This window comes from Telmatherina bonti (assembly GCF_933228915.1).
Source record: "Telmatherina bonti genome assembly, chromosome: 23".
NCBI lineage: Eukaryota > Metazoa > Chordata > Actinopteri > Atheriniformes > Telmatherinidae > Telmatherina > Telmatherina bonti.
Genome location: NC_136632.1, coordinates 15464727 through 15492146, shown reverse-complemented (window position 1 = coordinate 15492146; position 27420 = coordinate 15464727). Strand labels below are relative to the sequence as shown.

At 40.3% G+C, this 27420-nt stretch overlaps 1 protein-coding gene across 1 annotated transcript in view; it reads left to right on the top strand.

Annotated features, from left to right (window-relative positions):
- tafa5a (TAFA chemokine like family member 5a) overlaps positions 1–27420 on the top strand; it is a 108451-nt gene that overhangs the window by 42780 nt on the left and 38251 nt on the right. The window lies entirely within an intron of this gene.

Below are 27420 nucleotides of genomic sequence, written 5' to 3'. Positions count from 1 at the left end.
CTTAGTGTTTGAGTAGCTTTCACTCCAGTGAATAGTTACACTTCAGTGAAAACTACTCAAACATGAACATGCTGTTCCTTAGGCCTGCTTGACTTTGGCTTCTAACTGCTTTGGCCTTGGAGCATGTTAAGAAAATTACTTGTAAAATTTGTACAGCTACTGTAGGGATTAGCTGTTTTTTAGTTGGAGCCTAAGGTGGATAAACCTACAGTGTGGAGCAAACTGGATCACAGGGTTGCCTTTATGTTCGAAAACCTGCATCAAATCTAATTACAGTTTAGTCATAATAAAAAAAGAGAAAAAGGAAAAGCCGCTGCAGGGCAGACTTCTAAATCCCATACTGACAGATGGGCTTTTTCATAGAGGGATAGTGACACCATTTGTGTAATGGTGTCTGTTTTTTCAAAGTTTGAATAATGTTTTACCTTTAATTATTACAATCATAATTACTATTATCAGTTGAAAGACGTAATTTAATTACATAATTTATTTGCAAACCACGTATGTTGGTATTTCCTTGTTTGTCCCATTCTCTTTGTCCAAACCTTTGGAGTTGACATAATGGCCATTAGTCATGGTTGCCTGACATTTTATGAGTAAAACTTAATAGAAATTAGTGGTGAAATACCAATATTTTCAGACTCACATTGTCTAGCTCTGGAAAAAAAAAAAGGGTTAATTATCCGTTTGTGTAATATTTAGACAAAGAACACTTAAGAACTCATGCATTAAATCTTTTTTATAAGAAAGATATATTAATTCAAATAATTGAAGTGTTGTTTCAGCGTTTTTTCTGAATATTTTGCTGGTGACTCTTCAGCTGTGCAATCTATGAACAAATGATTGGTGTGTGTGTTACCGCATCCACTGATTATGTTGCCTGATAAGCAAAAAAAACTAGACATCCACCAAAGATATTAGTCATGTCTCCCTTATGTCACTAGTGACAGTGTGAGAATGCTGGACAATATAAAGGAATGTCAGTACTGAGAAATTCAAGGTGGCGTTAATAAAACCTGAATGGTAGCAAGGAAAGAGATGGCTAGGACAGCTTCTACCTTCATGTTTGTATCTCTATGAATATAAAGGATTTTTTTTTTATCTACTAAATAACTTCTGCTAGTATGTGCAGAATTGGCTGAACTGCAAAAGCAAAGACTCAGTAAAGCCATGATTTCACTGCAGGATCTGCTGGTAACTTATATTTGCACATATTTAAAGACAAAAACAGATTAAATTTGACCCATAAGCAAGTATTCACACTCACAAATTGTTAAATTCAGTTTGCTCTCACACATCCTGATATTTTCAAATATTAGTCTAAACTCTGAACAGACAAATAAAAATCAGAATTGTTTGGCAAATATAATAAGACATGTTTGGCGCTGATACATGTTTTTTTTTTAGATGGAAATATATTTAAGCGTGAAGCATGGTGGTAAATGTATTATGGTTTGGGTTGTTTTGCAGGCCATGTTTATCTATGAATCCTGCAATATTAAGAGTGAGCTTTTAGATCAAGGATCTTCACCTCCTTGTGAGCTGCTGTCTTGCAGGTTTTAGCTATTTTCCCACCACACCTCACTCAAATGAAAAGCTCAGCACAAGTGTGGTAATCCTCCATTGATTTGAGACAGGTGTGTTACAGCAGGGAAACATCTAAAACCTGCAGGAGAGCAGCTCACAGAGTGGGAGATTCACATTTTAGAGGAGTCCATGTGACTGAAAGCTGTGACTGAACCAGAAGTGGACATTTCAACAGAAAATTACCTGCAGTTCAGAAGCAAATGAACAGTTGTGGTATGACCAGGCTCAAACCCAGATATGTTATTTTTATCCTCCATGTAAGTCCAAGGCTAAACTTTCATTTTACAGAAAAGGATTTCATCTCGGTATAATTTGCTGGATCAGTGTTTTGTCTCCTGACTAACCCGAACCCTCACAGGGCAGAAATAAAATGAACTAGATTAACTTTATTTAAATATAAGCATTTATTTCTGAGGCGAATGTAGGCCAAAGTGTTGTATTGAGCTGATATATGAGATATTTCTTAGGGATGAAACGGGACTCGGTAAATTACAGAACACTTCAGTCCGCTTTGCACAGGATAATCTACTTTTCTGTCTGACGGGTTTTCCGTCTTGCAATAGATTTTCCTCTGGCGCTTTACTTACTGCTTTACAAGCCACTCTAAGTGTGTGTGCTTTTTGGTCCAGGCAAAAGCAAGTCAGTGTTGCTAAACTCACTCACTCCTCTCACTGGGACTTACTTGTGGCTGTCTCTCTCTCTCTCTCTCTCTCTCTCTCTCTCTCTCTCTCTCTCTCTCTCTCTCTCTCTCTCTCTCTCTCTCTCTCTCGCACACGCACACGCACACGCACACACACGCACATACAGAGTCATGTGAAAATGGCTAGCTCTAGCAAAGTTGAGAGAAATTAGTTTGAAGATGCACTGGCATCATTCAAATCTTTTCTAAGGGACCATTTTGGTTTTGCTGTTGAGCACAAAGATGAGGAAGTGAAAACAGTTAATAGACATTTCACTGTCAGCAATCATGTCCAAGCAAGTGGCAGCATCCAGATAAAATGCGTCCTGAGCACTGGAAGTACAAAAGCATCCCTTATGGGCCTTTCTTTTTTTTTTTATAGAAAGATAAGATTTTATTCAAATATGAATTCAACCTTAACTTTGGAGCATCGCGACAGCATAATGAGGGTCTTGCAGCTGTACTGTGCTAAACAAATTTGTTTTATCAGGAGGAGCCAAAAACGGAGATATAGACCATACTGTGGACTACGTGTATCGTTGCATCTGTAAGGTCTCTTGGATACAGCAAGTTTCTGTTAGACACCTGTCTTATCTTTGTTCTGAAGGAAACAGGCTGTACAATATTTGCTCCATACAGAGTTACATGGCTGGTAAAGGCAAAGCTATTTGCAGTTGAGTGACAGTGGCTCATCAGTTGATTGCTGCCATGGTATCCTTGAAAGCATGGCTGTAATGTACCACTCTTCTTTTTGGGCAGAAACAGCAGATAGAATTAAGACAAAATTTTAGAGATGACAGCAGACTTCCACCTCCTTTTATTACATGTTTTCTGCCATCCCACTGCCTTCCAAAGTGCCTGTCACTCTCTCTTAATGTGGCCTGTTCTCCTGGAGGGAGGAGAGGTTTTGTGCACAGGTGGGAAGGAATAAATGGCTTCATCACGAAGAAAGACTTGCTATGAACTGTAACTTTGGATGTCTTGTTTGTCTGTTATTCAGCTGTGCCTTCACAGTTGTATCTCAGATTGGAGGCACTATTGAGCCTCAGTGCTCTGTTTGACTGTTTTTTACATGCTGATCGGGTACGGACATGCTTTGCTGCACTGTACAATTCATGTGACAGGCAGAGGTGAAATGCATTTTTTTTTTTTTTTTTTACCCTCTCTTCGCTCTGTTTGAGTCATGTAGTCTGGACATGACTGTGGCCTCTACCTGCACCTGTACCAAGGAGTCACTTTGCTGTCCCTCTGTTGTTAGTGACTAATCTGTGCAGTTTTTTTTTTTTTTTTTTTTTTTAAATAAATACACATTATCTGGATAATATCACAAGGTTGTTGTCACAACATGGGCTCCATGGAGCACTGTGTGGGATAGATGGTCCTTGATTTTGAAGAGCACTTAAGCTTAACAGGTTAGTTTTAGAGACCTTTGCAGGAGGATGCCAGCTGTGTAAATGTACAGTTCAACCACCAATGTCACTGAGGTAACCCACTGCTTATTAAGCATTTCCTTTTTCTGGAAAGGGTGGTAAGAATGATTAAGAAGTGGAACAGACAGACGGTGTTCAAATACCTTCCAACCAGGCTTAATAAACGGCTTGGCTGTTCGTCCATTGCTCTGCACTTTTAGAGACAACTGATCCTACTTACAATGAATAGAGAGGCAGGCTACACAATGTCAGTTCATTGCCAAGCCAACACTGAGACAAAAAAAACACTCATACTGCAACCTAGGGAGAATTTAGACGTCACTTTATCCAATGTGCATGTTTTTGGACTGTGGAAGAAAAGAGAGAGAACAACTTTACAATATTTATTTAGAACTATCTGTTTATAGCAAAACAAGCTCTTCTAACTTGACTCATCTGAGGCGCAGTGGATGCAGCAGGATCTTGATAAACCAATGGAGGCTGGATTGTGGCAATATGAATAGCAAATGAAGATTAACAGACCCAAACAAAGTGACAGTTGCTGTACTGAGTTTTTGACTTTTGAGTTTCTTCAAGTAATCAAATACATGCTTTAAATTTAAGATTACTTTTTTCTTTCTATTTCAGATGTACCCTTTCAAGGAAGCATCTGAATGCAGGACATTGTATTACTCATCATTGTAATACAGCTTACATAATAATGCTTCACTGGCACAAACCTGGCACATTGAGTAAAAAAAAAAAAAAATGCAGATTTTAAAACATACGGTATCTAAGTAAAACTTTAAATTCAGGACATTTGCATGTTTCAATAGTATTAATGTGTTTCTACTTCAGGTATGTGTTACTGTGACTGAGTTGCTTAGATTTTGATCTTGATCATGCATGATTCATGTAGTCTAGATGATGTGTGTCTCGTACACGTCATGAAATGTCGTGCAAAATGTGCACACATTTTTTTTTTCTTAGTCAGAATCTAATTCATCATTTCCATTCACATTGTCACACAGCTACTCATCAAAAACAGACACATAAACACTCAAACACACACCTTTGCTGCTGTTTATATTACAAAATGCCACAGCTTGATAACGTTGCCATGCAAAGCTGAGACGTGTGCCTCCACTAAAGCAATCTTGTTTATTTATTCAGGGGCAGACTCCTTTCACTGTGGGGACATTTAAAAAGAGAGTTGGTGTGGGGATGGGGAAGAAAGCTGACAGAGGAGACGTCAAATGCCACAAATGGGATTTCAATCAGTTTTAATCTACTGGAGTCCTTGAGGTCTGCTCACAGTTGTAATATGCCTTTGCCTTGGCTGACATGATCGGTGTCCTTCATGCTTCACATGCTGTTCACATCGGTCATTCAGTGCGAGGAGGATAATCCGTAGCTCCATCAACGGCTTCGTACCGTACCTGGTAATGAAAACAGAGGGAGTTCTGAAGAGTCATTCTCTGTTGCACATTTCCCATCCAGTTATTTTTGGTGTGTTTATTGCATTGAGGAGGTGAAAATGGGAGATAAGGTATCAGCTTGATAAGGTGACTCGCTTAGATAAAAGGAAAGTAGAACTGCATCTCCATGCCTTTGTCTGGCTGGCTTTCTTTGTGAAGAAGTTTATTATTTTGTTCCCGCCGCTTTTATCCATTGTCTATTACACGCCCTCTCATTCCTATGATCTCTCTCCATGGTATGACTTTGATGGCTCTACCTATTTTAAGCCTGTGCTGCAGCCCAGTGTTCCAAAAGTGTACCCTCCAGTATTTGCAATTAGATGCTCTTGAGTATTTTAAATCTGTGCTTGGTGACTTTTTGGAGAGCTGATAGTTCTTATGAGGAAGATGAGAGACCAAGAGAGACTCTTTGAAACAGCGTTACCTCTTTGTGGTGCCTGTAGGGGGAACAGTTACAGACGCAACCAACTCAAGAGACTTCAAAGAGGTTGTAGTAAGTCCATATGGTTGTGGCAATGAATGTTTTTTTTTCTTTTTTTTTAGCTCAGCAGGAAGCTCGTGTCACTACGGTCAAGCGAGCCAGTTTTATTACAAGTGCATGTTTACTATCAACTTTATGCTAAAGCCAGCCACCACCACCGATTACTTTCGGATTTCAAAATAAAGCATTTCTCTTTTTCTCTCAGCCTTGTCTTGCAGTACCTTTCATAGAGCAATAATGGACACTCTGGTCAATGTAATATGAAGAGAGAAAAAAAACTAAATAGATACAATTTGTTGCTCAAAATGTGATAATTCTACTTTGTAAGTCCTGTACCACTTGTCAAATTACTATAAAGTCCTTTTGCTGTGCACTTTTCCCGTAATCCATTGCCAGAATTCCTCTTGGATAGCATGAACATTTGTCATGCAGAACACATCAATTACATCTTTATCATTTATAAACTGTCTCTAGGTACAATAAAAGTGGAATTATTCACTCACACTTGTGCCATCCTACCTCACACAGCTCATTGCCAGCAATCCTCAAACAACTCAGTTGGTAGGCTGTTATTACAATATTATGAACCTCGTAACATATCAAGCTATTATAAAACTATTTTATTTGAGAAAGTTAGATAGATAGATAGATAGATAGATACTTCATTCATCTCCAGGGGGTGAAATTCAGGTGTTCCAATAGTTCCTCTAAAAAAAAAAGCTTAATATTAAACAGTCTAGTTAGTCATAATGATAAGTGAATATCTATGAAATATGGTTGGCATCTTCCTTAACTTATAGTAAAGTCATAAGAAGTAAAAACACTACATTTGTGTTGTTCATGCAGGGTAAGACAGAAAAGGGAAGAAACAGGGAAAAAAAAGACGTTTTTTATTGGCCTGTCAGTGAATTTCTCAACAGTTCCACATTAGTGATATTTTAGAGGTATTTCATATTAAGTTTTGTTTGTTTTATATTTGATTGTATATTTAATCTGCTTACTCAAGGCCAAATTAGGACCTTGGAGAAAGGGTGGTTTGGGGGAAAATGCTTTTGATGCTGATGTAATGAAGTTGTATTGTTTAACTTTTTCTAGATGTGGTCAGGATTTCAGTCATATTTGAACAAGTGAAATGAACTTGGGATTTGGCTTGCATGGGTAAATTGGGGTGAAATACAAGGGAGCTTCTCATTGGCAGTGGTTGGACTATAGCGATGAGAGAATATCGACATTGAGTTTTTGTTATGTCTGAATAGGTTTCACTTTTAACCGCCTCTTACACCTGCATGCAAATCATCATGCTCAATGCCTGGATGGGATTGGCTGGCTGCTGCCACACCTTCATCTTCCTCTCTCCTGACTGGCTGCAACACGGGCCAATCACTGCTGGAGTTGCCAGGATCCGGAGAAACTACGGCACGTAATAGCATCGGCAGCTGTTTTGTCTTTTAGACAGTATGCGCTTGCTCGCCTTGCTACTGTGTTTAGTTAAAACATTTTGTGGAGCTTGAGATCGGTTGCAGTTTTTACAACTACTCGCTTCTGTACTGTGCTTATTTTGGACTCATTTGGGAATTTGGGATAGTTAAGATTGCGTGGTTTTCTTTTGGCTCTATTTGATTAATTTTAATTGTTGTATTAGTTCATGGTGCTGCTCCTCCTAGTCCTCTGGTTTTGTAATCATTTGGTTTAATAATAAACTCCTCTCTCACCCACCCCTCCCATCTCCCCAGGGTAGGGCAGGTGGCTGTTCATCTCTCAAGCTCGGGTTCTCTACCAGAGTCCTGGGAGCTTGAGGGTCACACGGCATCTTATCTGTTCCTAGGACTGCGGTTTTTTGGACAGAAATGTCTGATTCACCAGGTATCTATTGGAGCCACTTCTCCAGTGTGGTGGACGAGGCCCCCAGTGCTCCAATCACTATGGGTACTACTGTTGCTTCCACCCTCCAGGCCTTCTCCAGTTCTTCCTTGAGGCCTTGGTACTTCTCCAGTTTCTCATGTTCCTTTTTCCTGATATTTCCATCATTGGGGATGGATACATCGATCACTACGGCTTTCCTCTGCTGCCTATCCATGATCACTATGTCCAGTTGGTTGGCCACAACCATTTCATCTGTCTGGATCTGGAAGTCCCAAAGGATCTTAGCCCTCTCATTCTCCACCACCTTGGGAGGAGTCCACATTCTGCACAGATGTTTCCTGTACACTATGCCAGCTACTTGGGTATGGCGCTCCATGTATTCTTTGCTTGCCAGTATCTTGCACCCTGCTGTGAGGTGCTGGATTGTTTCAGGGGCTCCTTTGCTTAGTCTGCACCTGGGATCCTGCCTGGTATGGTAGATCTGGGCCTTGATCACTCTGGGGCTCAGGGCCTGCTCCTATGCTGCAATAATTAGTGCCTCTGTGCTGTCCTTCAGTCCAGCCCCCTCAAGCCATTGAAAGGACTTGTTTATATCAGCCACTTCGGTGATCTGCTGGTGGTACATCGCATGCAGTGGCTTTTCCTCCCATGATGGTTCTTCCATCTCATGTTCCTCCAGGCTCCATTCACTAGATATTCACTAAGTGCTTCATCCCTTGGTACCCTCTTCCTGATGTATTCTTGGAACTTGGATGTTTAATCTTGAATATTGGCTTTGATTCTCTCTAGTCCCTGGCCCCCTTCTTTGCGCTTAGTGTATAGTCGCTGGACACTGGACTTGGGTGGAACCTTCCATGCATGGTGAGCATGTATGAATGTATGTATATACATATACACACAATACGCCTTTTGTATTGCAAATATGGAGGTGACATGCATGATCTGTTAAAATGTCATTTTCCCTTAACCAGTAGTATGTCCTCTAGGAGCTGAATATGAGAAACTTCATGGTAAAACTGCCTCGTACTGTGGTGACGGTTTTCAATCGATGTCAAGTATTTAATCTCATCTAATGATTCCTTTTGAGGGGGGAGCGGCACACCCCATACCATTTTTTATTCTAAATAATGGATGCAACCGGACATGAATAAACATTTCTGTGTGTGTGCAGTAATCATTCAGCATGCTCACACTAACTGTAAATATTTAATATCCCAGATGATATACCTCATGCAGATGCCATTATGCATTCAGGCAAGCAGTTCGGCTTTCTGTTAATGAAGCTGCATTATCCGCGGATCCATTCTGCCCACAACCCACTGCACTTCCACTGCATCAATAAATTTGCAGCTGTAATGTGATGAAGTGGATCCAGGTGTTCCAAGGTTTTGAGATGTTGATAACGTCAGAGGATATTGATGCCCTATTGTTGTGCACATTGCTCTCAGTGTTTTATTATAATTAATGCAGTTAGAATGAGAAAGAGGCCACTAAAGTTCTCTGGAAGCGCACGTAAGATGTAATAAAAGTTTGACACAAACTTTGCTTCTAGTAACATTTTTCTTTCTTGCTGTTATCACTCTGTATTTTCTCTGCTCTTCTGCTGCTGAAATATAGTGTTACCCCAGCAACAGTGAGCCACCAGTAATTTTGTCCTGGTTGTAGGAGTGTGTGTGTGTGTGTGTGTGTGTGTGTGTGTTGGGGGCTGGGGGAGGTCATTGCTGCTCATTTTTGTACTGATTTCAAGCCAAATCACTCAGCCTAAAATCAACTTGCTGCTACATGTTCGTGAAGAAAAAAAGAAAAGGTGTTGGTGAAGAGGGATGTTGGCTCGGTAGATTGCCTTCATGTGCTCTGACTGATGTCAAATGAGCCATCAGGCTCCTGCCTTGAAGTATTACAGAGCTCTCCATAAGCAAGTTTTGTAGCAAGGCCAGTGCACCAATCACTTGGTAAGCTCATCAGACTCATCTGGACACCGCACCGTGTGCCGCAGACGTTTACATAAAAGAGTATTCAAAATAAATGGTTTATCGTGATCTGGCAAATTCTCATTTTTAAAAAAAGAAAAAACTTGATCAAAATAAATATTAAATATCATTGTCTGGATGGAAGATATGTTTTTGGCCATGTCTGATTAAGTGCAATGTAGTTTTCGATATGGTGAAAAGCATTCGGACAAAGTAAGGCTGGGGATTTATTGAGGGGAAGCACTGGGCCTCTAATTATCCAGATGGCCTTCTCCTGCCACCTACTGCACTACAGAAATAGAACATACAGAGAGGCAAACATTCGCAAGCAAACAGATTAAATAAATCCAAGAGTGGAAAGCATCTCTTTTTAGCCTCTCTCTGGCACAACTCTTTCAGTCTTTCTCTTTTTATTTCCATCTCTGATGCTGTGAGCGGAGTGACCAGGACACACATGCAACCATCCAGCTGCACTTATCACCATACTCACTCCTAAACGCATGCTGCCTGTCCTCAGCGTTTCCCACAGGTCTGCTCACGGGCACCGTCGCGGTTGATGGGCCGTGCTCTCACCATTTACAGCGCACTGCCCTAATTGGACGAGAAAAGTTCGCCCCACTGTGAGCGCGTGTCCAAGGGGCTATGTCTGTTCGCAAGGCTACGGGCAGTGAACAATTAATGAATAATTACTGCTTCTACAGACCCTCACGGGGCCTGAGCCACAATTTACAGCAGGAGGAGGGTGTCAAGTCTGTAGACATAACTACTGCTGAGACATTGTGACTCAATAATGGAAGCATCATCCATCTTAAAGAAAATGGTGCGGCACATGATGATTCTCTACAGAGTTTTAAAGCTGCCATACAGACCTGGAACCAGTCTGTGATCTGCATTTATAACTTAAACATTAGGAGCAGAGTCTAGCCAAAAAAAACTATCAGCTGTAAGTTATTTTATACAATATTCAAATGTCTCAATTTAGAAATAAATTGGTGACTCAATACTTTAGCAAAATCAACATGAATTGGCATCAAATTTTTAATGTTATGCACTTGTGGTGTTATTTTATTTGTATTCATACACACAGACCCTTAAGGACTAAGATTTAATTTAATCATGTTTAGATGTAAATAAGAAAAAAAAGTTAATATTATAAATTTTAGTTGTTTACAATTATAACAAATACTTGACAGGAAACAGAAATACTTTTTTCCAGAACCCAAGTAATTTATTATTTGTATAATGTACATCTAATGGCACATGAAAAAAACAGGTTACTAAAAATCAAATTTAAATGCCTAACTTTCCAACATGTAAACAAATGTAGGCTGAAAAAGTGGAATTTAAAAAAAAAAACCAAAAAAAAAAACTGTCATGAAATAGTTCGGATGTAGCACCAAACCTCTGTTTTGAAGATTTAGTCTGCATGTTTTTGGATACAGTTTTGAACCTCTTAAACTCCGGACACCTTTACAGTGCTTTTAGTTTATAGCATTTATCAAAGTACCAAAAATATCACTTTATATACTTGACGATAGAATAGGCTACAGGTTACAACAGTGTAAGGTGAGCCATGAATCTCCTAACTGTGACACTTTATGTAACTCTGATACAAATTTACAAAATTAACTTGTACTAAAATGTACTGCCTGACATGTGGTCTACATGATGTAACTGACAATAATTAAAGTGGCTATAACAAGTTATGTATCTAAAATCCTGCTATACACCAACCCAAAAGAAAAAAATAGTCCAAATATTAAGTTCAAATTTATGTTCATAAACACTCTTTTACACGCAAGCCAGAAAAAACTTCAACAAATTTATTTCCAAATATTTGTCTGGTTTTTGTATTTTGCCATGCTTGCCGGACCAGTATTTCCAGAAAAATATTATTTCAACAGAAGCAATGCTGTTGATAATGTAGTATTGATGATGATGTGCATCCCAGGAGTTGTTGTTGTCCTGCTGCATACTGGGTCTAAGATGTATCTATGTACTTCACGACTGGCCAGAGCCCCGTATGGCAGCTGTGTTTTGCTTTACAGCACCGGGTCACATGCTACTGGGTACAACACTCTCACCCAGATATTTCCAATTCTGGTCTGCAAAGCCTGAGTGAGAAAAAAAAAAGACAGAGCAGGAAATAAGACAAGAGCCAACATTGGGCTGACATTTTCCTGGCTGGAGAGAACTTATAAAAGAAACAGAATGCAAGCCGGATGCTAAATATGCCTTCATTAGGCAATGCCAGAGTTCTGTTATTTAGCTTTTGCAAAAGTGACTTTTAAAAATGTCTTAAAAGTTGGGATGAAAGTCAAATTTCTTTCTTTAGATCAACAGTCATGTATACAGCTACATCTTGTGTAGACTGCCAAACACTAACCGAGGGGGGGTTGGATGAAACTTCTCTGCTGAAGCTCTGCGAAGGCTGAAACTCCTGTGGTTAAAATCTCGCAAAGTGAGAAAAAGACTCCTCATAGATTTATATTTAATGCAAAAATTTAAATTTTGCAATATTCCTTTTCTTGCTGGCAGTGAAAATCAAGCTATTGCTCTGGTTGTTCAGCGAACACTCCACAGTTAAGACCCTACAGCACTCACAACTGAAGCAAGCCCTCCCACAACGCATTAAAAAGAAATATGTTCAGAAGCTCCTTCAAGCCCACAAAACACATGAAGACTAGTTGAGAAAACCCCTATGTATCCTCCTGCATCTTCATGAAATGCAGTGACATTGCTTTGGTTTTGTCCAATGATAGAATTACTTCAATCAATTAACAATATATAAATAAACACTAAAAAAAAAATTTGTGTTTATTTTAAAAAATTAAAAATGTGCACTAATTCTGACGGTAAAACACTAAAAGATCACTGATGTGCTGCTTATAGCAAGCTGTTCCATTCAGGTTAAATTTATTTTTAACAAGATTTTATTCTTTTTTTTTTTTTTTCTTTTGCTTTTATGTTAGTTAAAAATGTGCCAAAATGATGCAATGCCTGATTTTAGCTAAATTTTGCAGAAGACGTGCAGAGATGTTTACAAACGCAACACATTTTCAGCATTCATATGTGTAAAGTGCACAGTTTGCCCATTACTTTCCTGAAATCCCCCCAGGAAAAAGAAAATATATCTATATCTTTGACATTATAAGCCTTTCAGACATCATCAAGGACTCCAGAAAGTGCTCCAATCTCTTAGCACCCCACAAACACACATGTGAATATTTCCCCTTCTGGCAAACATTTAGCTGCCATTTGTAAAAAGACAGCTTGCTTTATAGTAATTTTCTGTATTTGTCTAAATGTCAGTCAGTGACAACCTCAGTGAAACATGTTCGCTTTTTTGGATTGTAAAGCGGCTTTTCCTGCCAGCTCTTGATGGTGGCTCAGATGAGGTGGGCCAATCAGCTCTCGAGTCCCGCGTGCCATTTGATTTCTGCTGCTGACGGAGGGGACTGCCAAGAAGGGCTGCGAGTGTTCACTCACTCATTCACTCACTCGCAGCTCTGATCCAACACACACGAGCCCATCTGGCATCGAGAGAGAAAGCGCTTTTCCCTTTTTAACCCCCATTACTCACGAGGTGCTGATTCCATATGATAGGTGTCAGAGCCCCGCAGTGTACGTCTCCTCCACTCTCCGGCTTTCACTTATCTTTCTTTCATCTTATTACTGTTACTTTTTATTCTCTTTACTTTAAGAGCCAAGGGGAATCGGATGACTGCGGCGCCAGTTGGTTATATGGTTGGGTGGATGCAGAGGACACAATGTGACGGACCAGCAACATGATATTACAGCTCTCTGGGGAATCAAGGGTCTGTGCTTGCTTTGACTGCCAGGGACAAGAGGGGAAAGTCAATAGAAAAGGGGAGGTCATTTGAGCCAGTCTTCATTCCTACAATGTCAAAACATAAGCAGTTGCACAATAAAAGCAATTATCCATGGTGTAGTATGACCCCATTAAGCTCATGGTGGGTTATTTTCAGCCCACATGAGCTTTAATGATACAAAAACAACATGAAATAAATGTCTTTTAGGTGTTTTGTGTCATAGTTCATCTATTAGAAGACAGCAACTATGCTGCAACTGTTTCTGGTCTGGAAACGGTGCCGATGTGTTACGCTGCAGCAGGAAACAATTTGGTGGTCAGTGGATGTAAATATAACGTAGTTGTGATTATTCTTTATCTTCCTCATTAAAGCAGCAGATGAACAGCTGCACAAGCACATTGGGCAACTAAAGAAGGGAGGCACTCTATTGTGACTGAAATGATAAAATGCATAATTAGGTAGTCAATGTTGTGTTCTATCTCGCGCTCACGTATCCTCGCTCTGTCTTGTGCTGATAGGTACAACTCCATGTTTCCTCTCCATTTTCAGAAATGATGATGTTCATTAATGCAATGCAATTTCAGGAAGGGCCCCTCTCTCTTCCTTGCCGCCGCGTTTTGTCTTTGGTAATTTACCTTTTATTGGCTGGCTTAGCAATTTCATCTGAACACGGGTTCATTTAATAATGCATGCTTCTCGCTGTTGTGTACCGTTTCAAGCCCCACCTGTAATCGTTGTGCAGCTGGGTGCACTCTGTTGGATGGAAGCACCAGCTGAACACAAGGGCTCGGTGTGGAAGGCAAGAGGCAGCAAACATAAAAAGGTTATTGTTTTTTTTTTTTTTTTTTTTTTTAACCAATTTAATTTAAAATCTTTTTGAATGATTTTTTTTTATATAATTGGGCATACATGTACAGTTTTTTGGCCTTTGCCAACAACCTGTTCCTTTTCAGAGAAAACCAAAGGTGACAAAATCTATCTGCCACACTCTTTTATATATATGTTAATTTGGTTAGATTAAGGATAACTGGTTGTCGTATAATGAAAGCTTTAAAAATCAGGGCATTACTATGGTTTTTAAAGTGCAAAATTGTGATTTTAGTCGCTTGTACCAGAATATTCGCTTTTTGGGACGACTGACTTCCACATTCCTGCTTGTAGTCACCCTCCACTCTCATCTAATTGTTCTACAGTGCCCTGCGAGGGGGATCATAGTCGCATCTGTCTTTGTCCTTGGGTTGGAGCGCCACTGGTTCACCTTGCCAGTCAGAATAAAAATAAAAAAAAAGCACATGCATATTATACACAATGTGTGTGTGTGTGTGTGAGTAGAGTTGCAGATGTTTGTATCCCTCACAGAACAGATGACATTACCTCCATCCCTTGCAATCCAAGGCAACCTGTTAAGCTTCTTGTAAAATAACATAAAAAAACATAAAGAAAAGAACAATTGAGACAAAAACAACAAAAAAAAGTCCCTCCCTTGTTCTCTTTTCTCATCTGCGGACACACATGGGGCAGTTTTAATAAGAGCTGGTTATGGGACATCACATGGCCAAAATAATTTTAGTGCAGTGACAAGCATGTGAAGGCAAGATAAATCTAGGATAAAAATACAGGGAAATGAATACAAATGGTGTCTCCTTAACCTAGAGGGGGGAATAAATCATAAGTAGTCCAACATGTTCTCTCCCCCTTTCTGTCGCTTTTTCATTGTCTCTCATGGCTCTCGCTCATTTTATGCCTCTTTCTGTTGCCTTTCATTCCCCAAGATGCCTCCTCTGATTAAGTTACCTACAAAGTGTCCTTTTGTATTGATAAACCCCTCAGACAGAAGAGAGCACAGGTATTTACTGTATGAAAGAGACAGGGTGTCATGAGGTGCAGCAAACTTTGCCAACTATTACTCGGTGTGGTAAGAAATGTGCATTCTTTTTGTAGATAGAATTCTAGTTTGTGTAACATCAGGCTTCCACATAGATAAAAAAAAAAAAAAAAAAAAAATACGCCATAAAATTAGTTTTGCATATTGTCTACAGTTGAACTATTATGTTTAAGTAGCATATAAATTGAAATACCATCAATTTCCTTTTAAACAGAGCCGCTGTCATGACTGATATCCACTGTGATGTTTTGAACTTTAATTATGAAGCTAATTATTCTGTCCTTGCATTCAATTTCCTTTCCTTTATATTAATTACAAATAAAGTAACTCATTTTGTAATTTTTTTTTATTATTTTATTCAGCATTATAACAGTCATACAGAACCAATCTGTGATTACTTAGAGACGGGAGTGTGCGTTTCATTGTGGTCAGAAATGAGCATTTTCTCAGCTAGTTAGGAAGAAACTGGGAAGGATACTAGTTCATTTAAGCCAATCTAACTATTCTTAAATATTTATTATCATTGGAAATAGTATTTATTACCAACTTTAGAATACATTCAGTAACTTACAACACAAATTAAGAGGAAAAAAGAATAAAACAAAACAAGCAGGTGTGAGCTTTGGTTGATTTCTTATTTGCTTTTTTACTTTAATAAACTTTGGTCCGTTTCATATTTTTAGCGTAATAGATTTAAACAAAGCTTGAATGAGATGAATCAATTCATTGTGTCTCAACTTTTTTACTGTAGTTTAATGCTTCCCCATGCATGTTCTTAAGAAACATATCGGGCATAAAATGAGGCGGACAAAAATCTCACGCTATTTTAAGATGTTTTTACTCATACCATTGCCTGTTTATTCTCTGCGTTTTAATACTTGTTAGAGTGTTAAAAAGGTGTGCAATTTGGCACACACGACCTGATTTGATCCGATTTGTAGCATGTGGTAGTCCACATGCCGCCCATGTCCATCCGCATGTGTTTGATTAATTTCATTAGTTTAATTTGTTCATCCACCCTGATGTTCGAGTGGATTAAAAGTCTCCAGCCACAACTTCGGGCACATGAACATGGTGTTAAGCCGACACATGCAAAACTGGAGTGCAAAAAGGCTACGAGGCTATTCAAGGATAAATAGAACGCATTGCCAACTGACTGCGGTCATTACAGGGGTGTGAAACTAAATTGATTTTGGGATAGAATACATTTGAGGACATGTGTATTGTGGCAACTGTGGTTATGGCTGTGACAAAGTGTTCAAAACTGTGTCCAAAGGGTATTTGTGGCTACCAGATAAGATGAACATTGTTGTCTTGATGGCTTATGTGCAGGGTTATCTTCTTTGACATATAGACTTTTGATGACTGATAGTTTTCAAAGTAGTTGTAATGTTTTATCAACTAGCCGTCTGAGCGAACGATTTAACATTTAAAGCAGCAATTATTGTGCACAAATTGACCATTTCAAGCCTATCTCCAGTTATTACCTACATTCTCCCCATTTGGTTAACAATGATGTGTCAACTGAGACCACTTTCTGCAGAAATTAGTCTGGAATCCTCACTGAAGAGGAATAAATATAAAAGCTATAACCATGGGATGGCACATAGATTGAAACAGCAATGACTCAGACATTTTTCACACCCAAAGCTGCAAACTTTCACCAAAACTTTGGAAACATTTCCTCTCTGAACACATAAGAACTTAAGCTGTTACCTTTATTTTCCCCGAAAAATGGATACTCTGTGGTGTAATGGGACCAGGCTAGACTGATTTGAAGGAGCAGAGGGCATGTCCCAATTGATAGATGGAGGAGGAAGAGGTAAAGCCTTGCATCAGGTGATTGTGTGTTACATGCACACCCGCGGGCAAACCAACCTTGCTCCCCACAAATCTCTCTGAGTTTAAACCGAGGCCAGAGGTTTGGTCCCAAGGACAACACTTTGTATGAGCACTTACCTTGGATATAGCACTTTATAAGCCAAGGCTGGTTAAATGTTTAGTGCACTAAAATGTTTTTTTTGTTTTTGCCAAATGCTGGGTATTATATTTGAAAAGGGAACCACTAGGCGTCTAGAGTCCCTTGAAAAGCAGAACTGTAAGATTTAGTTTTGTCTGTGTCTCCAAAGACTTTCATAAGACATTTCAGAAACTATAAGGGAAATACAGTAATGCAAATAAGTATTTGAAAACCCTGTGATTTTGTAAGTTCTCCCACTTAGAAATCAGGGAGGGGTCTGAAATTTCCATTAAGGTGTTCAATGACTTATTTTACAATGTTAACATACAACTAAATTATTTTCAAAGATCATAAAATGGGATTTCCAGATTTTTATTTAGATTGTGTCTCTCGTAGTAGGCATGCACCTAAGATGAAAATTTCCCCTACATGATTTTTAATTGGGAGAATCAAAAAAGCAAAATCACAGGGTGTTAAAATACTTATTTTCCTCACTGTATATGACTGCAACCACTCAAAAAACAGATCTTTCTTTGTTTCGTGGAATAATGAATTTGAAGAAAAGCTTGCCTCTGAAGTCAAAAGCCTAATTTTTTTTTAGCTGCTATTCACTTTATTAGGAACGGTTCCATTCACTAGTCATGTAGATCTAAAGGGACTTTCCCAAAATCCAAAGAGGGTGTGAAATTTGGTTTGAGCCAGTGGCGTTGTTAGGTCTATTTTAGGTAGGCTGAAGCCACCCTAAAATATTCTTAAGCCCCCCCTAAATAATTTAGTGATTCAGTCTTGTTTGATTTAAAGATTTTTGTTTTGTTTTTGTTTTTTTTTTTAATAAAAAGGTTGATTCATTCAATATAAAGTGGGTAGAATTTGAGTTCAAATTAATTGTCATGTAACTGGTTAAATATCATAAATCTGCCAGTTTCCCCTCACTTCATACCGTGATGTCGAGAGAACCCCTTCAGAGCACCGTTCATGCAATCAACTCCACTTTTTTAGATACGGAACACCCACATCACAGAAAATCCAGTCCACATTTTTCCTCTGACTTTGCTTTCTATCGGTAGCTGCTGGCGTGTACCTTTGAGGCACACAGAGCCGAAAAGAACAGCATTAGAAGAACGTGAACGGATGAATCACAAATGGTTATAAGAAAGTGATGGACCTGATTGACACTGGTAAATTATTCCAGTCTGACGGGGCTTTGAAATTGAATGCTCGAATGCTCCAAATTCTTTCTTAATTTCGGGAACATAAAAAAACAAGTGATCAGTATTTCTAAGGTTATATGAGGACCCAAATAAGATTAGAAATTGTTTTAAATATAATGGATAACTAAGATAGTGACATTTAAAAATAAATTCAAGCCAATGAAAATGTCCTCTTGATTTTAATGCTAACCAGTTCAGTGGTGCTTACATGTGACGTGTGTGTGTATATTTTTTATTTAGATTTATTCATATATATATATATATATATATATATATATATACATACATACATACCCCTTCTCTATACACCTTCTTTCTCTTTTCTTCCCAATTTTTCTTCCACTGACACCTTGTCCAGTAACTGACACAACATCTTAATGTCAATTAAAACCGGCAGTGGAAACTAAGACAACTACTGTATTACACTTGTGTTGGCAATGTGTAAAAATGACAAATATGTACTTATACCAGTTTGTAAACAGCTACCATTTACCAATGTTGAAATTGGAAGATGAAAAAAAAAACAATAAAACATCCTCTTACCAAATTCAATTCCCTGTGAATGAGATCTAAAGATCATTATTGGCTGATTGCAGCATTTCATCATGCTTATTTCAAAAGAGCCACATCTGAAAAGGACTTTAGACTGCAGCACTTGAGAGAAAATAAATTAAACTCAACTCAACTTTCAACAAAGCACTTGTTCACTTAGCGCTTAGTATTATTTAGGTGATTAATAACTTGCAATTGAATCACATATTTGCCCAAAATGACTGCCTTCCATACCTACTGTAGGATAAAAAATCCTGAGGACTTTACAGTATTTTCAAAGAGAAGAGAACAAATTTTCAAGGACTGACTGTGGTATACATTTTCAATGGCAGAAAGGTGTATGCAGTAACTACACACATATACACATCTCTCTCTTTCTCTCTCTTTTTCTATTATATAGAATATATACATATATATATATATATATATATATATATATATACATAATTAGTCCAGCTGAATAGAAAAAAAGCTAATGTCCCCTCTCATCATTGCCACTAATTACCTTCATTAATATTAATGTTCTCATTAGCATGGTGACAGAATGTGTTATTTATGAGCTGCATGTCCATGTTGGGGGTAGAGAGGAGAGCAGAGTGAGGTCAGTTTGCATATGTGTATTTATAAGCTTCTTTCAGTCACAGTGTGCATTCCCTTCTACTTTGGTGTTATGAAAACATATTAAAAAAAAATAAAAAAAACGGAACTCTCTTCAAAGTTGTATCCTGTTTTATCTTAATGACTTGTTAATAATCCATCCATCTTTAATATAGTTAACCTTTCAGGGGATAAAGACCCAGAGTCCAAAATTCAAAGCTTATTAGCTTTGATGCAACATTCGCTTTCATGCAAAAAAACATGTCCAGAGGAAATTAACAAAACAGAACAGAGCTGGGAGCTAAAGCGACTGAAGTGCTTGTTTGGCACCAGCTATCCCTGCGAGTAGTCACTGTGTCACCAGGCATACAGAAAGTCACTGTGGTGTAGCCGCTCCTTCGTAATCCTGGAGGGAGAGGAAGTCTTTTTATGCCTGCTGGCTGTTCCCTTCACAGACTTTCTTTGGAGCCAGATTCAGGGAAAATGGCATTAGAAAAGGGTTGCTATGCAGACTTTGCACCTCTCGTCTTTTTCTCCTCCTGTCTCTGATTGGTTGTCTTTAATTCAGGTGCAGCAGAGTCTTGTAAACTGCACCAGAAGCACTAGGAGAAGCTCAAAGTACCAGATTTGTTGACAGATTGTTTTTCCAGTGAGAGATTACAGGGAATAAACTTTTTAAACTTCAGCATAATGCTAACGATACGCATCTGTGAAAGACCTGTGAGGCAATTTCAACTTTTCCTCTAAAATATAGCAGATGACAGTCAAGCCTCTCTCTGTGAAAAGCCCCCCCCTGAATTAAAAACACATACTTGTGCAAAGCTTAGATGGGCAATGTACTGCAATTATGTGGCAACGTCATAATAATACAAACTCACACTGATAAATACATAAAAGTCAACACATACATCAACATCAAAGACAAGGACAGTTCAAGTTTGGCTTAATAGCCTCATTTTGCTTTAAAAAATTCAAGTGCAATAGTGACAGCCAGGATAAGAACTAGTCAACCAACCCCCCCCCCCACACACCTTTTTTTTTAAGTCGGGAAACTTTGTCTCGTCTCGTCTTCGTGCCGCTTATCCGGGGTCGGGTCGCAGGGGCAGCAGCCTAAGCAGGGAAGCCCAGACTTCCCTCTCCCCAGCCACATTTGCCAACTCTGCGGGGGGGATCCCGAGGAGTTCCCAGGCCATCCGAGAGATATAATCCCTCCAGCGTGTCCTGGGTCTTCCCCGGGGTCTCCTCCCAGAGGGACGTGCCTGGAACACCTCACCAGGGAGGCGTCCAGGAGGCATCCTAACCAGATGCCCGAGCCACCTCATCTGGTTCCTCTCGATGCGAAGGAGCAGCGGCTCGACTCTGAGCGCCTCCCGGATGACCGAGCTCCTCACCCTATCTCTAAGGGAGAGCCCAGCCACCCTTCAGAGGAAACTCATTTCAGCCGTCTGTATACAAGATCTCGTTCTTTCGGTCACGACCCACAACTCATGACCATAGGTGAGGGTAGGAACGTAGACTGACTGGTAAATCGAGAGCTTCGCCTTCTGGCTCAGTTCCTTCTTCACCACGACAGACCGGTGCAGAGTCCGCATTACTGCAGACGCCGCACCGATCCGTCTGTCGATCTCGCGCTCCATCCTTCCCTCACTCGTGAAGAAGACCCCGAGATATTTAAACTCCTCCATTTGAGGCAGGACCTGACTCCTGACCCCGAGAGGGCAAACCACCCTATTCCGGCTGAGCACCATCGTCTCAGATTTGGAGGTGCTGATTCCCATCCCGGCCGCTTCACACTCGGCAGCGAATCGCTCAAGTGAGAGCTGGAGATCACGACCAGATGAAGCCAACAGGACCACGTCATCCGCAAAAAGCAGGGACCCAATCCTGAGGCCACCGAGCCGGATCCCCTCAACACCTCGGCTGCGCCTAGAAATTCTGTCCATATAAGTTATGAACAGAATCGGTGATAAAGGGCAGCCTTGGCGGAGTCCAACCCTCACCGGAAACGAATCTGACTTACTACCAGCAATGCGAACCAAGCTCTGACACCTGTCGTACAGGGACCGGACAGCTCGCACAAGGGGGTCCGGTACCCCATACTCCCAGAGTACCCCCCCACAGGAGCCCCCGAACGCCTTCTCCAGGTCCACAAAGCACATGTAGACTGGTTGGGCAAACTCCCATGCCCCCTCCAGGACCCCAAAGAGGGTATAGAGCTGGTCCACTGCTCCACGGCCAGGACGAAAACCGCACTGCTCCTCCTCAATCCGAGATTCGACTATCCGGCGGACCCTCCTCTCCAGGACCCCTGAATAGACCTTACCAGGGAGGCTGAGGAGTGTGATTCCCCTGTAATTGGAACACACCCTCCGGTCCCCCTTCTTAAAAAGGGGGACCACCACCCCAGTCTGCCAATCCAGCGGCACTGCCCCCGATGTCCACGCGATGCTGCAGAGACGTGTCAGCCAAGACAGCCCCACAACATCCAGAGCCTTAAGGAACTCTGGGCGGACTCGTCCACTCCCAATCCATGATGAGCACAGAAGTCCAATAACAAAACACCATTTTGGTTCGGGGGCGGGACCATGCCTCCCAATCACTCCTCCCCAGGTCTCACTGTCATTGCCCACGTGAGCATTGAAGTCCCCCAGCAGAGCAATGGAGTCCCCAGAAGGAGCACCTTCCAGCACTCCCTCCAAGGACTCCAGAAAGGGTGGGTACTCTGAACTGCTGTTCGGCGCATAAGCACAGACAATAGTCAGGACCCGTCCCCCCACCCGAAGGTGGAGGGAAACTAAACTACCCTTTCATCCACTGGGGTAAACCCCAACGTGCAGGCACCAAGCTGGGGGCCGATGAGAATGCCCACACCTGCTCGGTGCCTCTCACCATGAGCAACTCCAGAGTGGAAGAAAGTCCAGCCCCTCTCGAGGGTATTGGTTCCAGAGCCCAAGCCATGCGTCGAGGTGAGTCCAACTATATCTAGCCGGAACCGCTCAACCTCGCGCACAAGCTCAGGCTCCTTCCCCACCAGAGAGGTGACGTTCCATGTCCCCAGAGCCAGCTTCTGCAGCCGGGGATCGGACCGCCAGGGTCCCCGCCCCTTGCTGCAGCCCAGCTCACACTGCACCCGACCCCTATGGCTCCTCCCGCAGATGGTGAGCCCACGGGAGATGGGGCCCATGTAACCCTTTCGGGCTGAGCCCGACCGGGCCGCATGGGCGAAGGCCCAGCCACCAGACGCTTGCTCTCGTACCCCACCTCCAGGCCTGGCTCCAGAGGGGGGTCCCAGTAACCCGCGTCCGGGCAAGGGAACATTTATGCCCAGGTTTGTTGTCATCATAGGGGTTGAAGAGCCGTGCTTGGTCTGGTCCCTCCCTAGACACCTGTTTGCCATGGGTGACCCTACCAGGGGCATAAAGCCCCCGACAACATAGCTGCTAGGATCTTCGAGACGCACAAACCCCTCCACCACGATAAGGTGACGGCTCAGGGAGGGGAAGTCGGGAAACTTAAATGATTATTTTACTGTCAACTTTAGCACAGAAAACACACTGGACTGGAGTTCTTTTAAGAAAATTAGATTAATTCCACCATAAATAAGGATTTTCAACTCCAGCTTTGTCGGTCATACTCATTTCGTTATTCTATATATCATCTATTATTGGGGCCTTTATTTATTTATTTTATTGCAAGCCCTAATTACAAATATTTAGTTATAGTTTCCTTGAAAGTTACAGTAAGAACACAAGATTAGTGTCTGAAGGACTAGTTTATAGATTTTTCTGAATATCTGCAAAGCCACAATACAACAGTGTTCGCTCTAACTTAGATTTTCCAAAGATTTTCCTCTTAACTTTATGTTGTTTCCCATTTAGTTGAAGGAAAGATGCTTACAGGACAGGGTGTGAGAAGATAATGTGTTTAGATGACTGTTACCTTTGGATACATAGCCTTAAGGATTAAACAACTGCTGGGTAACAACACTATCCCTTTAACCATAACCACTTCATATATGTTTTTTCTCAAAATAATCCATTTCTCCTCCAGTCCACTACCTTAATGCAAAGCTTGTAGACAGTCCATCACTGAGACGAAAACCAAATTAAATATTTGAAGCTTGAAGTTCAATAATTTATTGCCATATAATTATATATTTTTTTCTTACATTCTTAAATGTCATACTTAAGCCGATATGCTAACCTTAATTAATCAGAATTGATTAGTTTCTACCACCCCCATGTTATTGGTCAGCCCATCATATATTTTAATTATCCTTGTCGTGACATGTTCAGTGATTTATGACACTAGCATTATCTGCTACATAGCTCCATATATGTATAATAATGGCTTTCTTAAGTCTGTAATATGGCTCATAAGATATGCACATATTTGTTTTTTTTTTTATTTTGTAATGAAAGTTAACACTGATTTTTAAAAAGAATATTGTATAGTAGTTGTAAATAGAGTAATAGTATTGAGAATCCACACACACTTTACACTCACACTGAGGACTGTAAGTTATCTTCGCAATATGTGCAAGGGTACATGTGCGTAAGACAAATAATTCCTGTGGGAGACGAGATCATCTCCTGAGATGGGACAGAGTCAATATGAAGAGTTAGAGAATCCACGGGGAGCCAGCCACTAGAGGCCGGATGTATACTGACTGATAAAGATATAGCGAGTGTGTACTGTATAGCTTCTGTGTGTGTATGGGGGTTAGGAACCAAGGACAAGAAGATGAAAGAGAGTAGCCAAGATCTTGACAAGAAAAGATGCTGTTTGTGCACATCTTTCTAACCAAGCATAAGTATTGACTAATTTATTGGTAAATTTGATTTTTTTTTTTTTTTTTTTTTTTTTTTTTTTTTTTTGGAGAGAACTTATTTTAACCACTGGGATCTGAAATATTTTATTCCAGTCAGTATGCGTGTGCTGCTGCATAATCAGCAAATCCTTTTTTTTTCTCATTTTCTACAAGGCTCTAGTGTTAACTTAGAAATCTATCAGATATGTCAATAAACACTTAAAAAAACACAACTACTTTGTGAATGTTAAAGTTTGGCAGTGAAGACTTAATGATAAGGGGTTAACCTTTCAGTTGTTCAGTTATCCAATGATTTTCATGGACTCAAAGTAAGCTCTCCGCAGCTCGTTAAGTCGGTTATCCATTAATTTGGATTTTTAATGGAGTTATCAGTATAAATGCTTCAAACAACTTCATTAGTGTTGGAAAAAAGACTTACAAAATGCATTGCAATTCCAATGTTTGATAAAATATGCTGCAAATTACTGCTGATCATTCTTTGGGGGAAAAAAAAAAAACAAAGAAAAACTTATATCTACATTAGCATATACTGTATATAATCCAAACTAATTCTTAAATATTTTGATTTTTTTCTTTAAGATATCACAAACTCTGCAATGTACTTGTTTATAGTAAACATTTGTTAGAAGCTATGTCTCAACCATTACTTTATCTAGAAGAATGACAGACTGTCCAGCTCCCAAAAAATGGCCACTTGGAAAGATTTATGTCCATGCACTTAATAAGAGCACAACCACATGTTCAGTGTGAATTTTATTTTAATCCTTACTGAAGCCATGTAATTTTTATTGCCGAAACCCAACAAGGAAGATACAGAACAATTTCAGTTAAGTGTCACCATGTTATTATCTAACTGTATCAAAAGAGTATAAAGTACAGTCTTCATATGTAGGTATGGAAGTTGCACTACATGGTTGAAAGTACTGCCTTCAATGGCAATGTTCATAATTTTAAGGAATAATTTCAAAATAAAGCATATAGAAATACTTTTACACTGTATTTACTGCCTGACACTGTGAGGGACAGGAGTCTCCCCAGTCGGTTTGATGCAACACCATTGACCAATCGCCTATTTGAGGACTCGTCAGTCATTTAAAACTGCAATCCATACAATTTCATTTGTGGTTTAGGCTGTGGTTTCTAGCTCTGGTCCTCTGGGCCTCAATCCTGCCATGTATCCCTGCTCCAACACGCCTGATTCAAATTAATCTGTCATTATGCAAAACTTCATTAGCTGTTGGATCCATTGAATGTAAGCCAGGTGTGTTTGAACCAAACCTGCGGGACATCGGCCCTCGAGGACCAAGTCTGGACACTCCTGGGTTATTTTGACAGTTTTAGTTACATAGTATCATATAAACTATCCTTTTCAGGCCTTTTGGAATTTAAAATGTTATTTGTTCACAGAAGAACTAATTATAATACATATAAATGCACAGGTTTAATCATCCTATGATGACATAAGAGATATAATACACAGAACGAAAGCAAAAACCAACAGAGAATAATATCGCCTATTTAACACAGAACATTTTGTTTTCCTTGGATCCCATAAAATCATATGTGGTATGTTCAATCTAACTAAAATGGCCTACAATCCTAATTATTTTTGATGCTGGTTTTGTATAGAGTGCATTGTGTGTTTAGGCTTGTTTTTCTTTGTCATTATCATGTTCATACACGCTGGCACTTGATCTCTGCACCCACAACATCTTATGTAGATATTTAAGCAGCTGCTTAGAACATTTAGTTCTACATGCTGGGCAGACGTTGGCATTTAATGTGTGGAAATATGAGGAAATAAAACCTAACAGGTTCAACATATCAATGTGTGTTTGTATGTGTGGGTGGGTAGAAGTGAAAAACAAAATGTGAGAGAAGCGAGATCCACGAAAAGTTGAATAGCCGGAGGAAATGGGAGTAAGAAAGGAGAGATGGTGGAAAGAAAAAGACAGATCAAGCCTCCGTTGTACATTTTCTCCCATGGTGCCCAGTTGTTGGGCTGCCTTTAAATTTGTCCAGGGACAAAGCAGCACAAGGTATAATCCACCTGCCAGTCCCGTTCAGCATCAGTAACAGTCTGGCAGGAACATTCTGCCCCCCACTTAAACACAAAATACCATCAGTGCGGAACAGTGGAACCCATTCTCCTCTCCACTCTTTTTTTTTTCTCTGCTTCTCTTCTCCGGATCACAAATGTACCACGAGAAAGCAAATGTGGGAGGCGGTGTAGAAAGAGTGGAGAAACAGACACTTGGAGGGAAAACAGACAGAGAGATGCATTTGAGGCCGAGCCAGTATTAGTGAGAATGGAAAAGAGATGAGCAAAGAAAGGAGATAAGACGTGAGGGAGAAGAAATGAGTGAGAAAAGGGAGGTGAGGTGGTTTTCGCGCTCCCTCTTCGCCCTGTTCGCTGGCGGCGAGGCCCCGGGAGAGAGCCGAGATTGATTGGTTCATTTGTATTGGAAAAGTGGATCTCTCCCCTGAAAAAAAACTTGTTTCCTTCCAAACCAAATGACAAATGAGCTATTGATTTGTTGTTTACAATCTAGGGTGCACACTGTGCCCTCAGTGCACATGATGGACTTCATAATGGCCAAATCTCTGAGGTTTACTGTCGGCACTCGGCGCTAACTGGCAGCTCTCCACTCTGCCCAATGCCTACCAGTACGGTATGTGCAAGCCTGTAGTTGTTGCTCAGATGGTCTGCTGTGCTGTGCCCAAGAAAACGCTCTGGTAGGGAGTTCTTCCTGTGCTCTGAATAAAAGATGGCTACTGAAAGAAGAAAGGAAGTGTCACAAACATTTGGAGTGAGTTGCTAGAACTTGGTGATGGTAACACTCCCATCTTCTCACAAACCTTTCGCCTTGAAAGTATCTTCAGACGATACTAACAGGATGTCCATTTCAGAACATCCTCAGTTCCACAGCTATTGGTTGCAGCAAAACAAATTAATGCCTCTTGATCGATGTAGAGAATACACTGTAAGGGTGTCAGGCAATTGACAGGGCAGCCATGGGTAGACTTCCTGTTCTGGGAGTCGCAACGAGCCAGAGGTTATTGCTTCTCTGACCTTTGCTATTG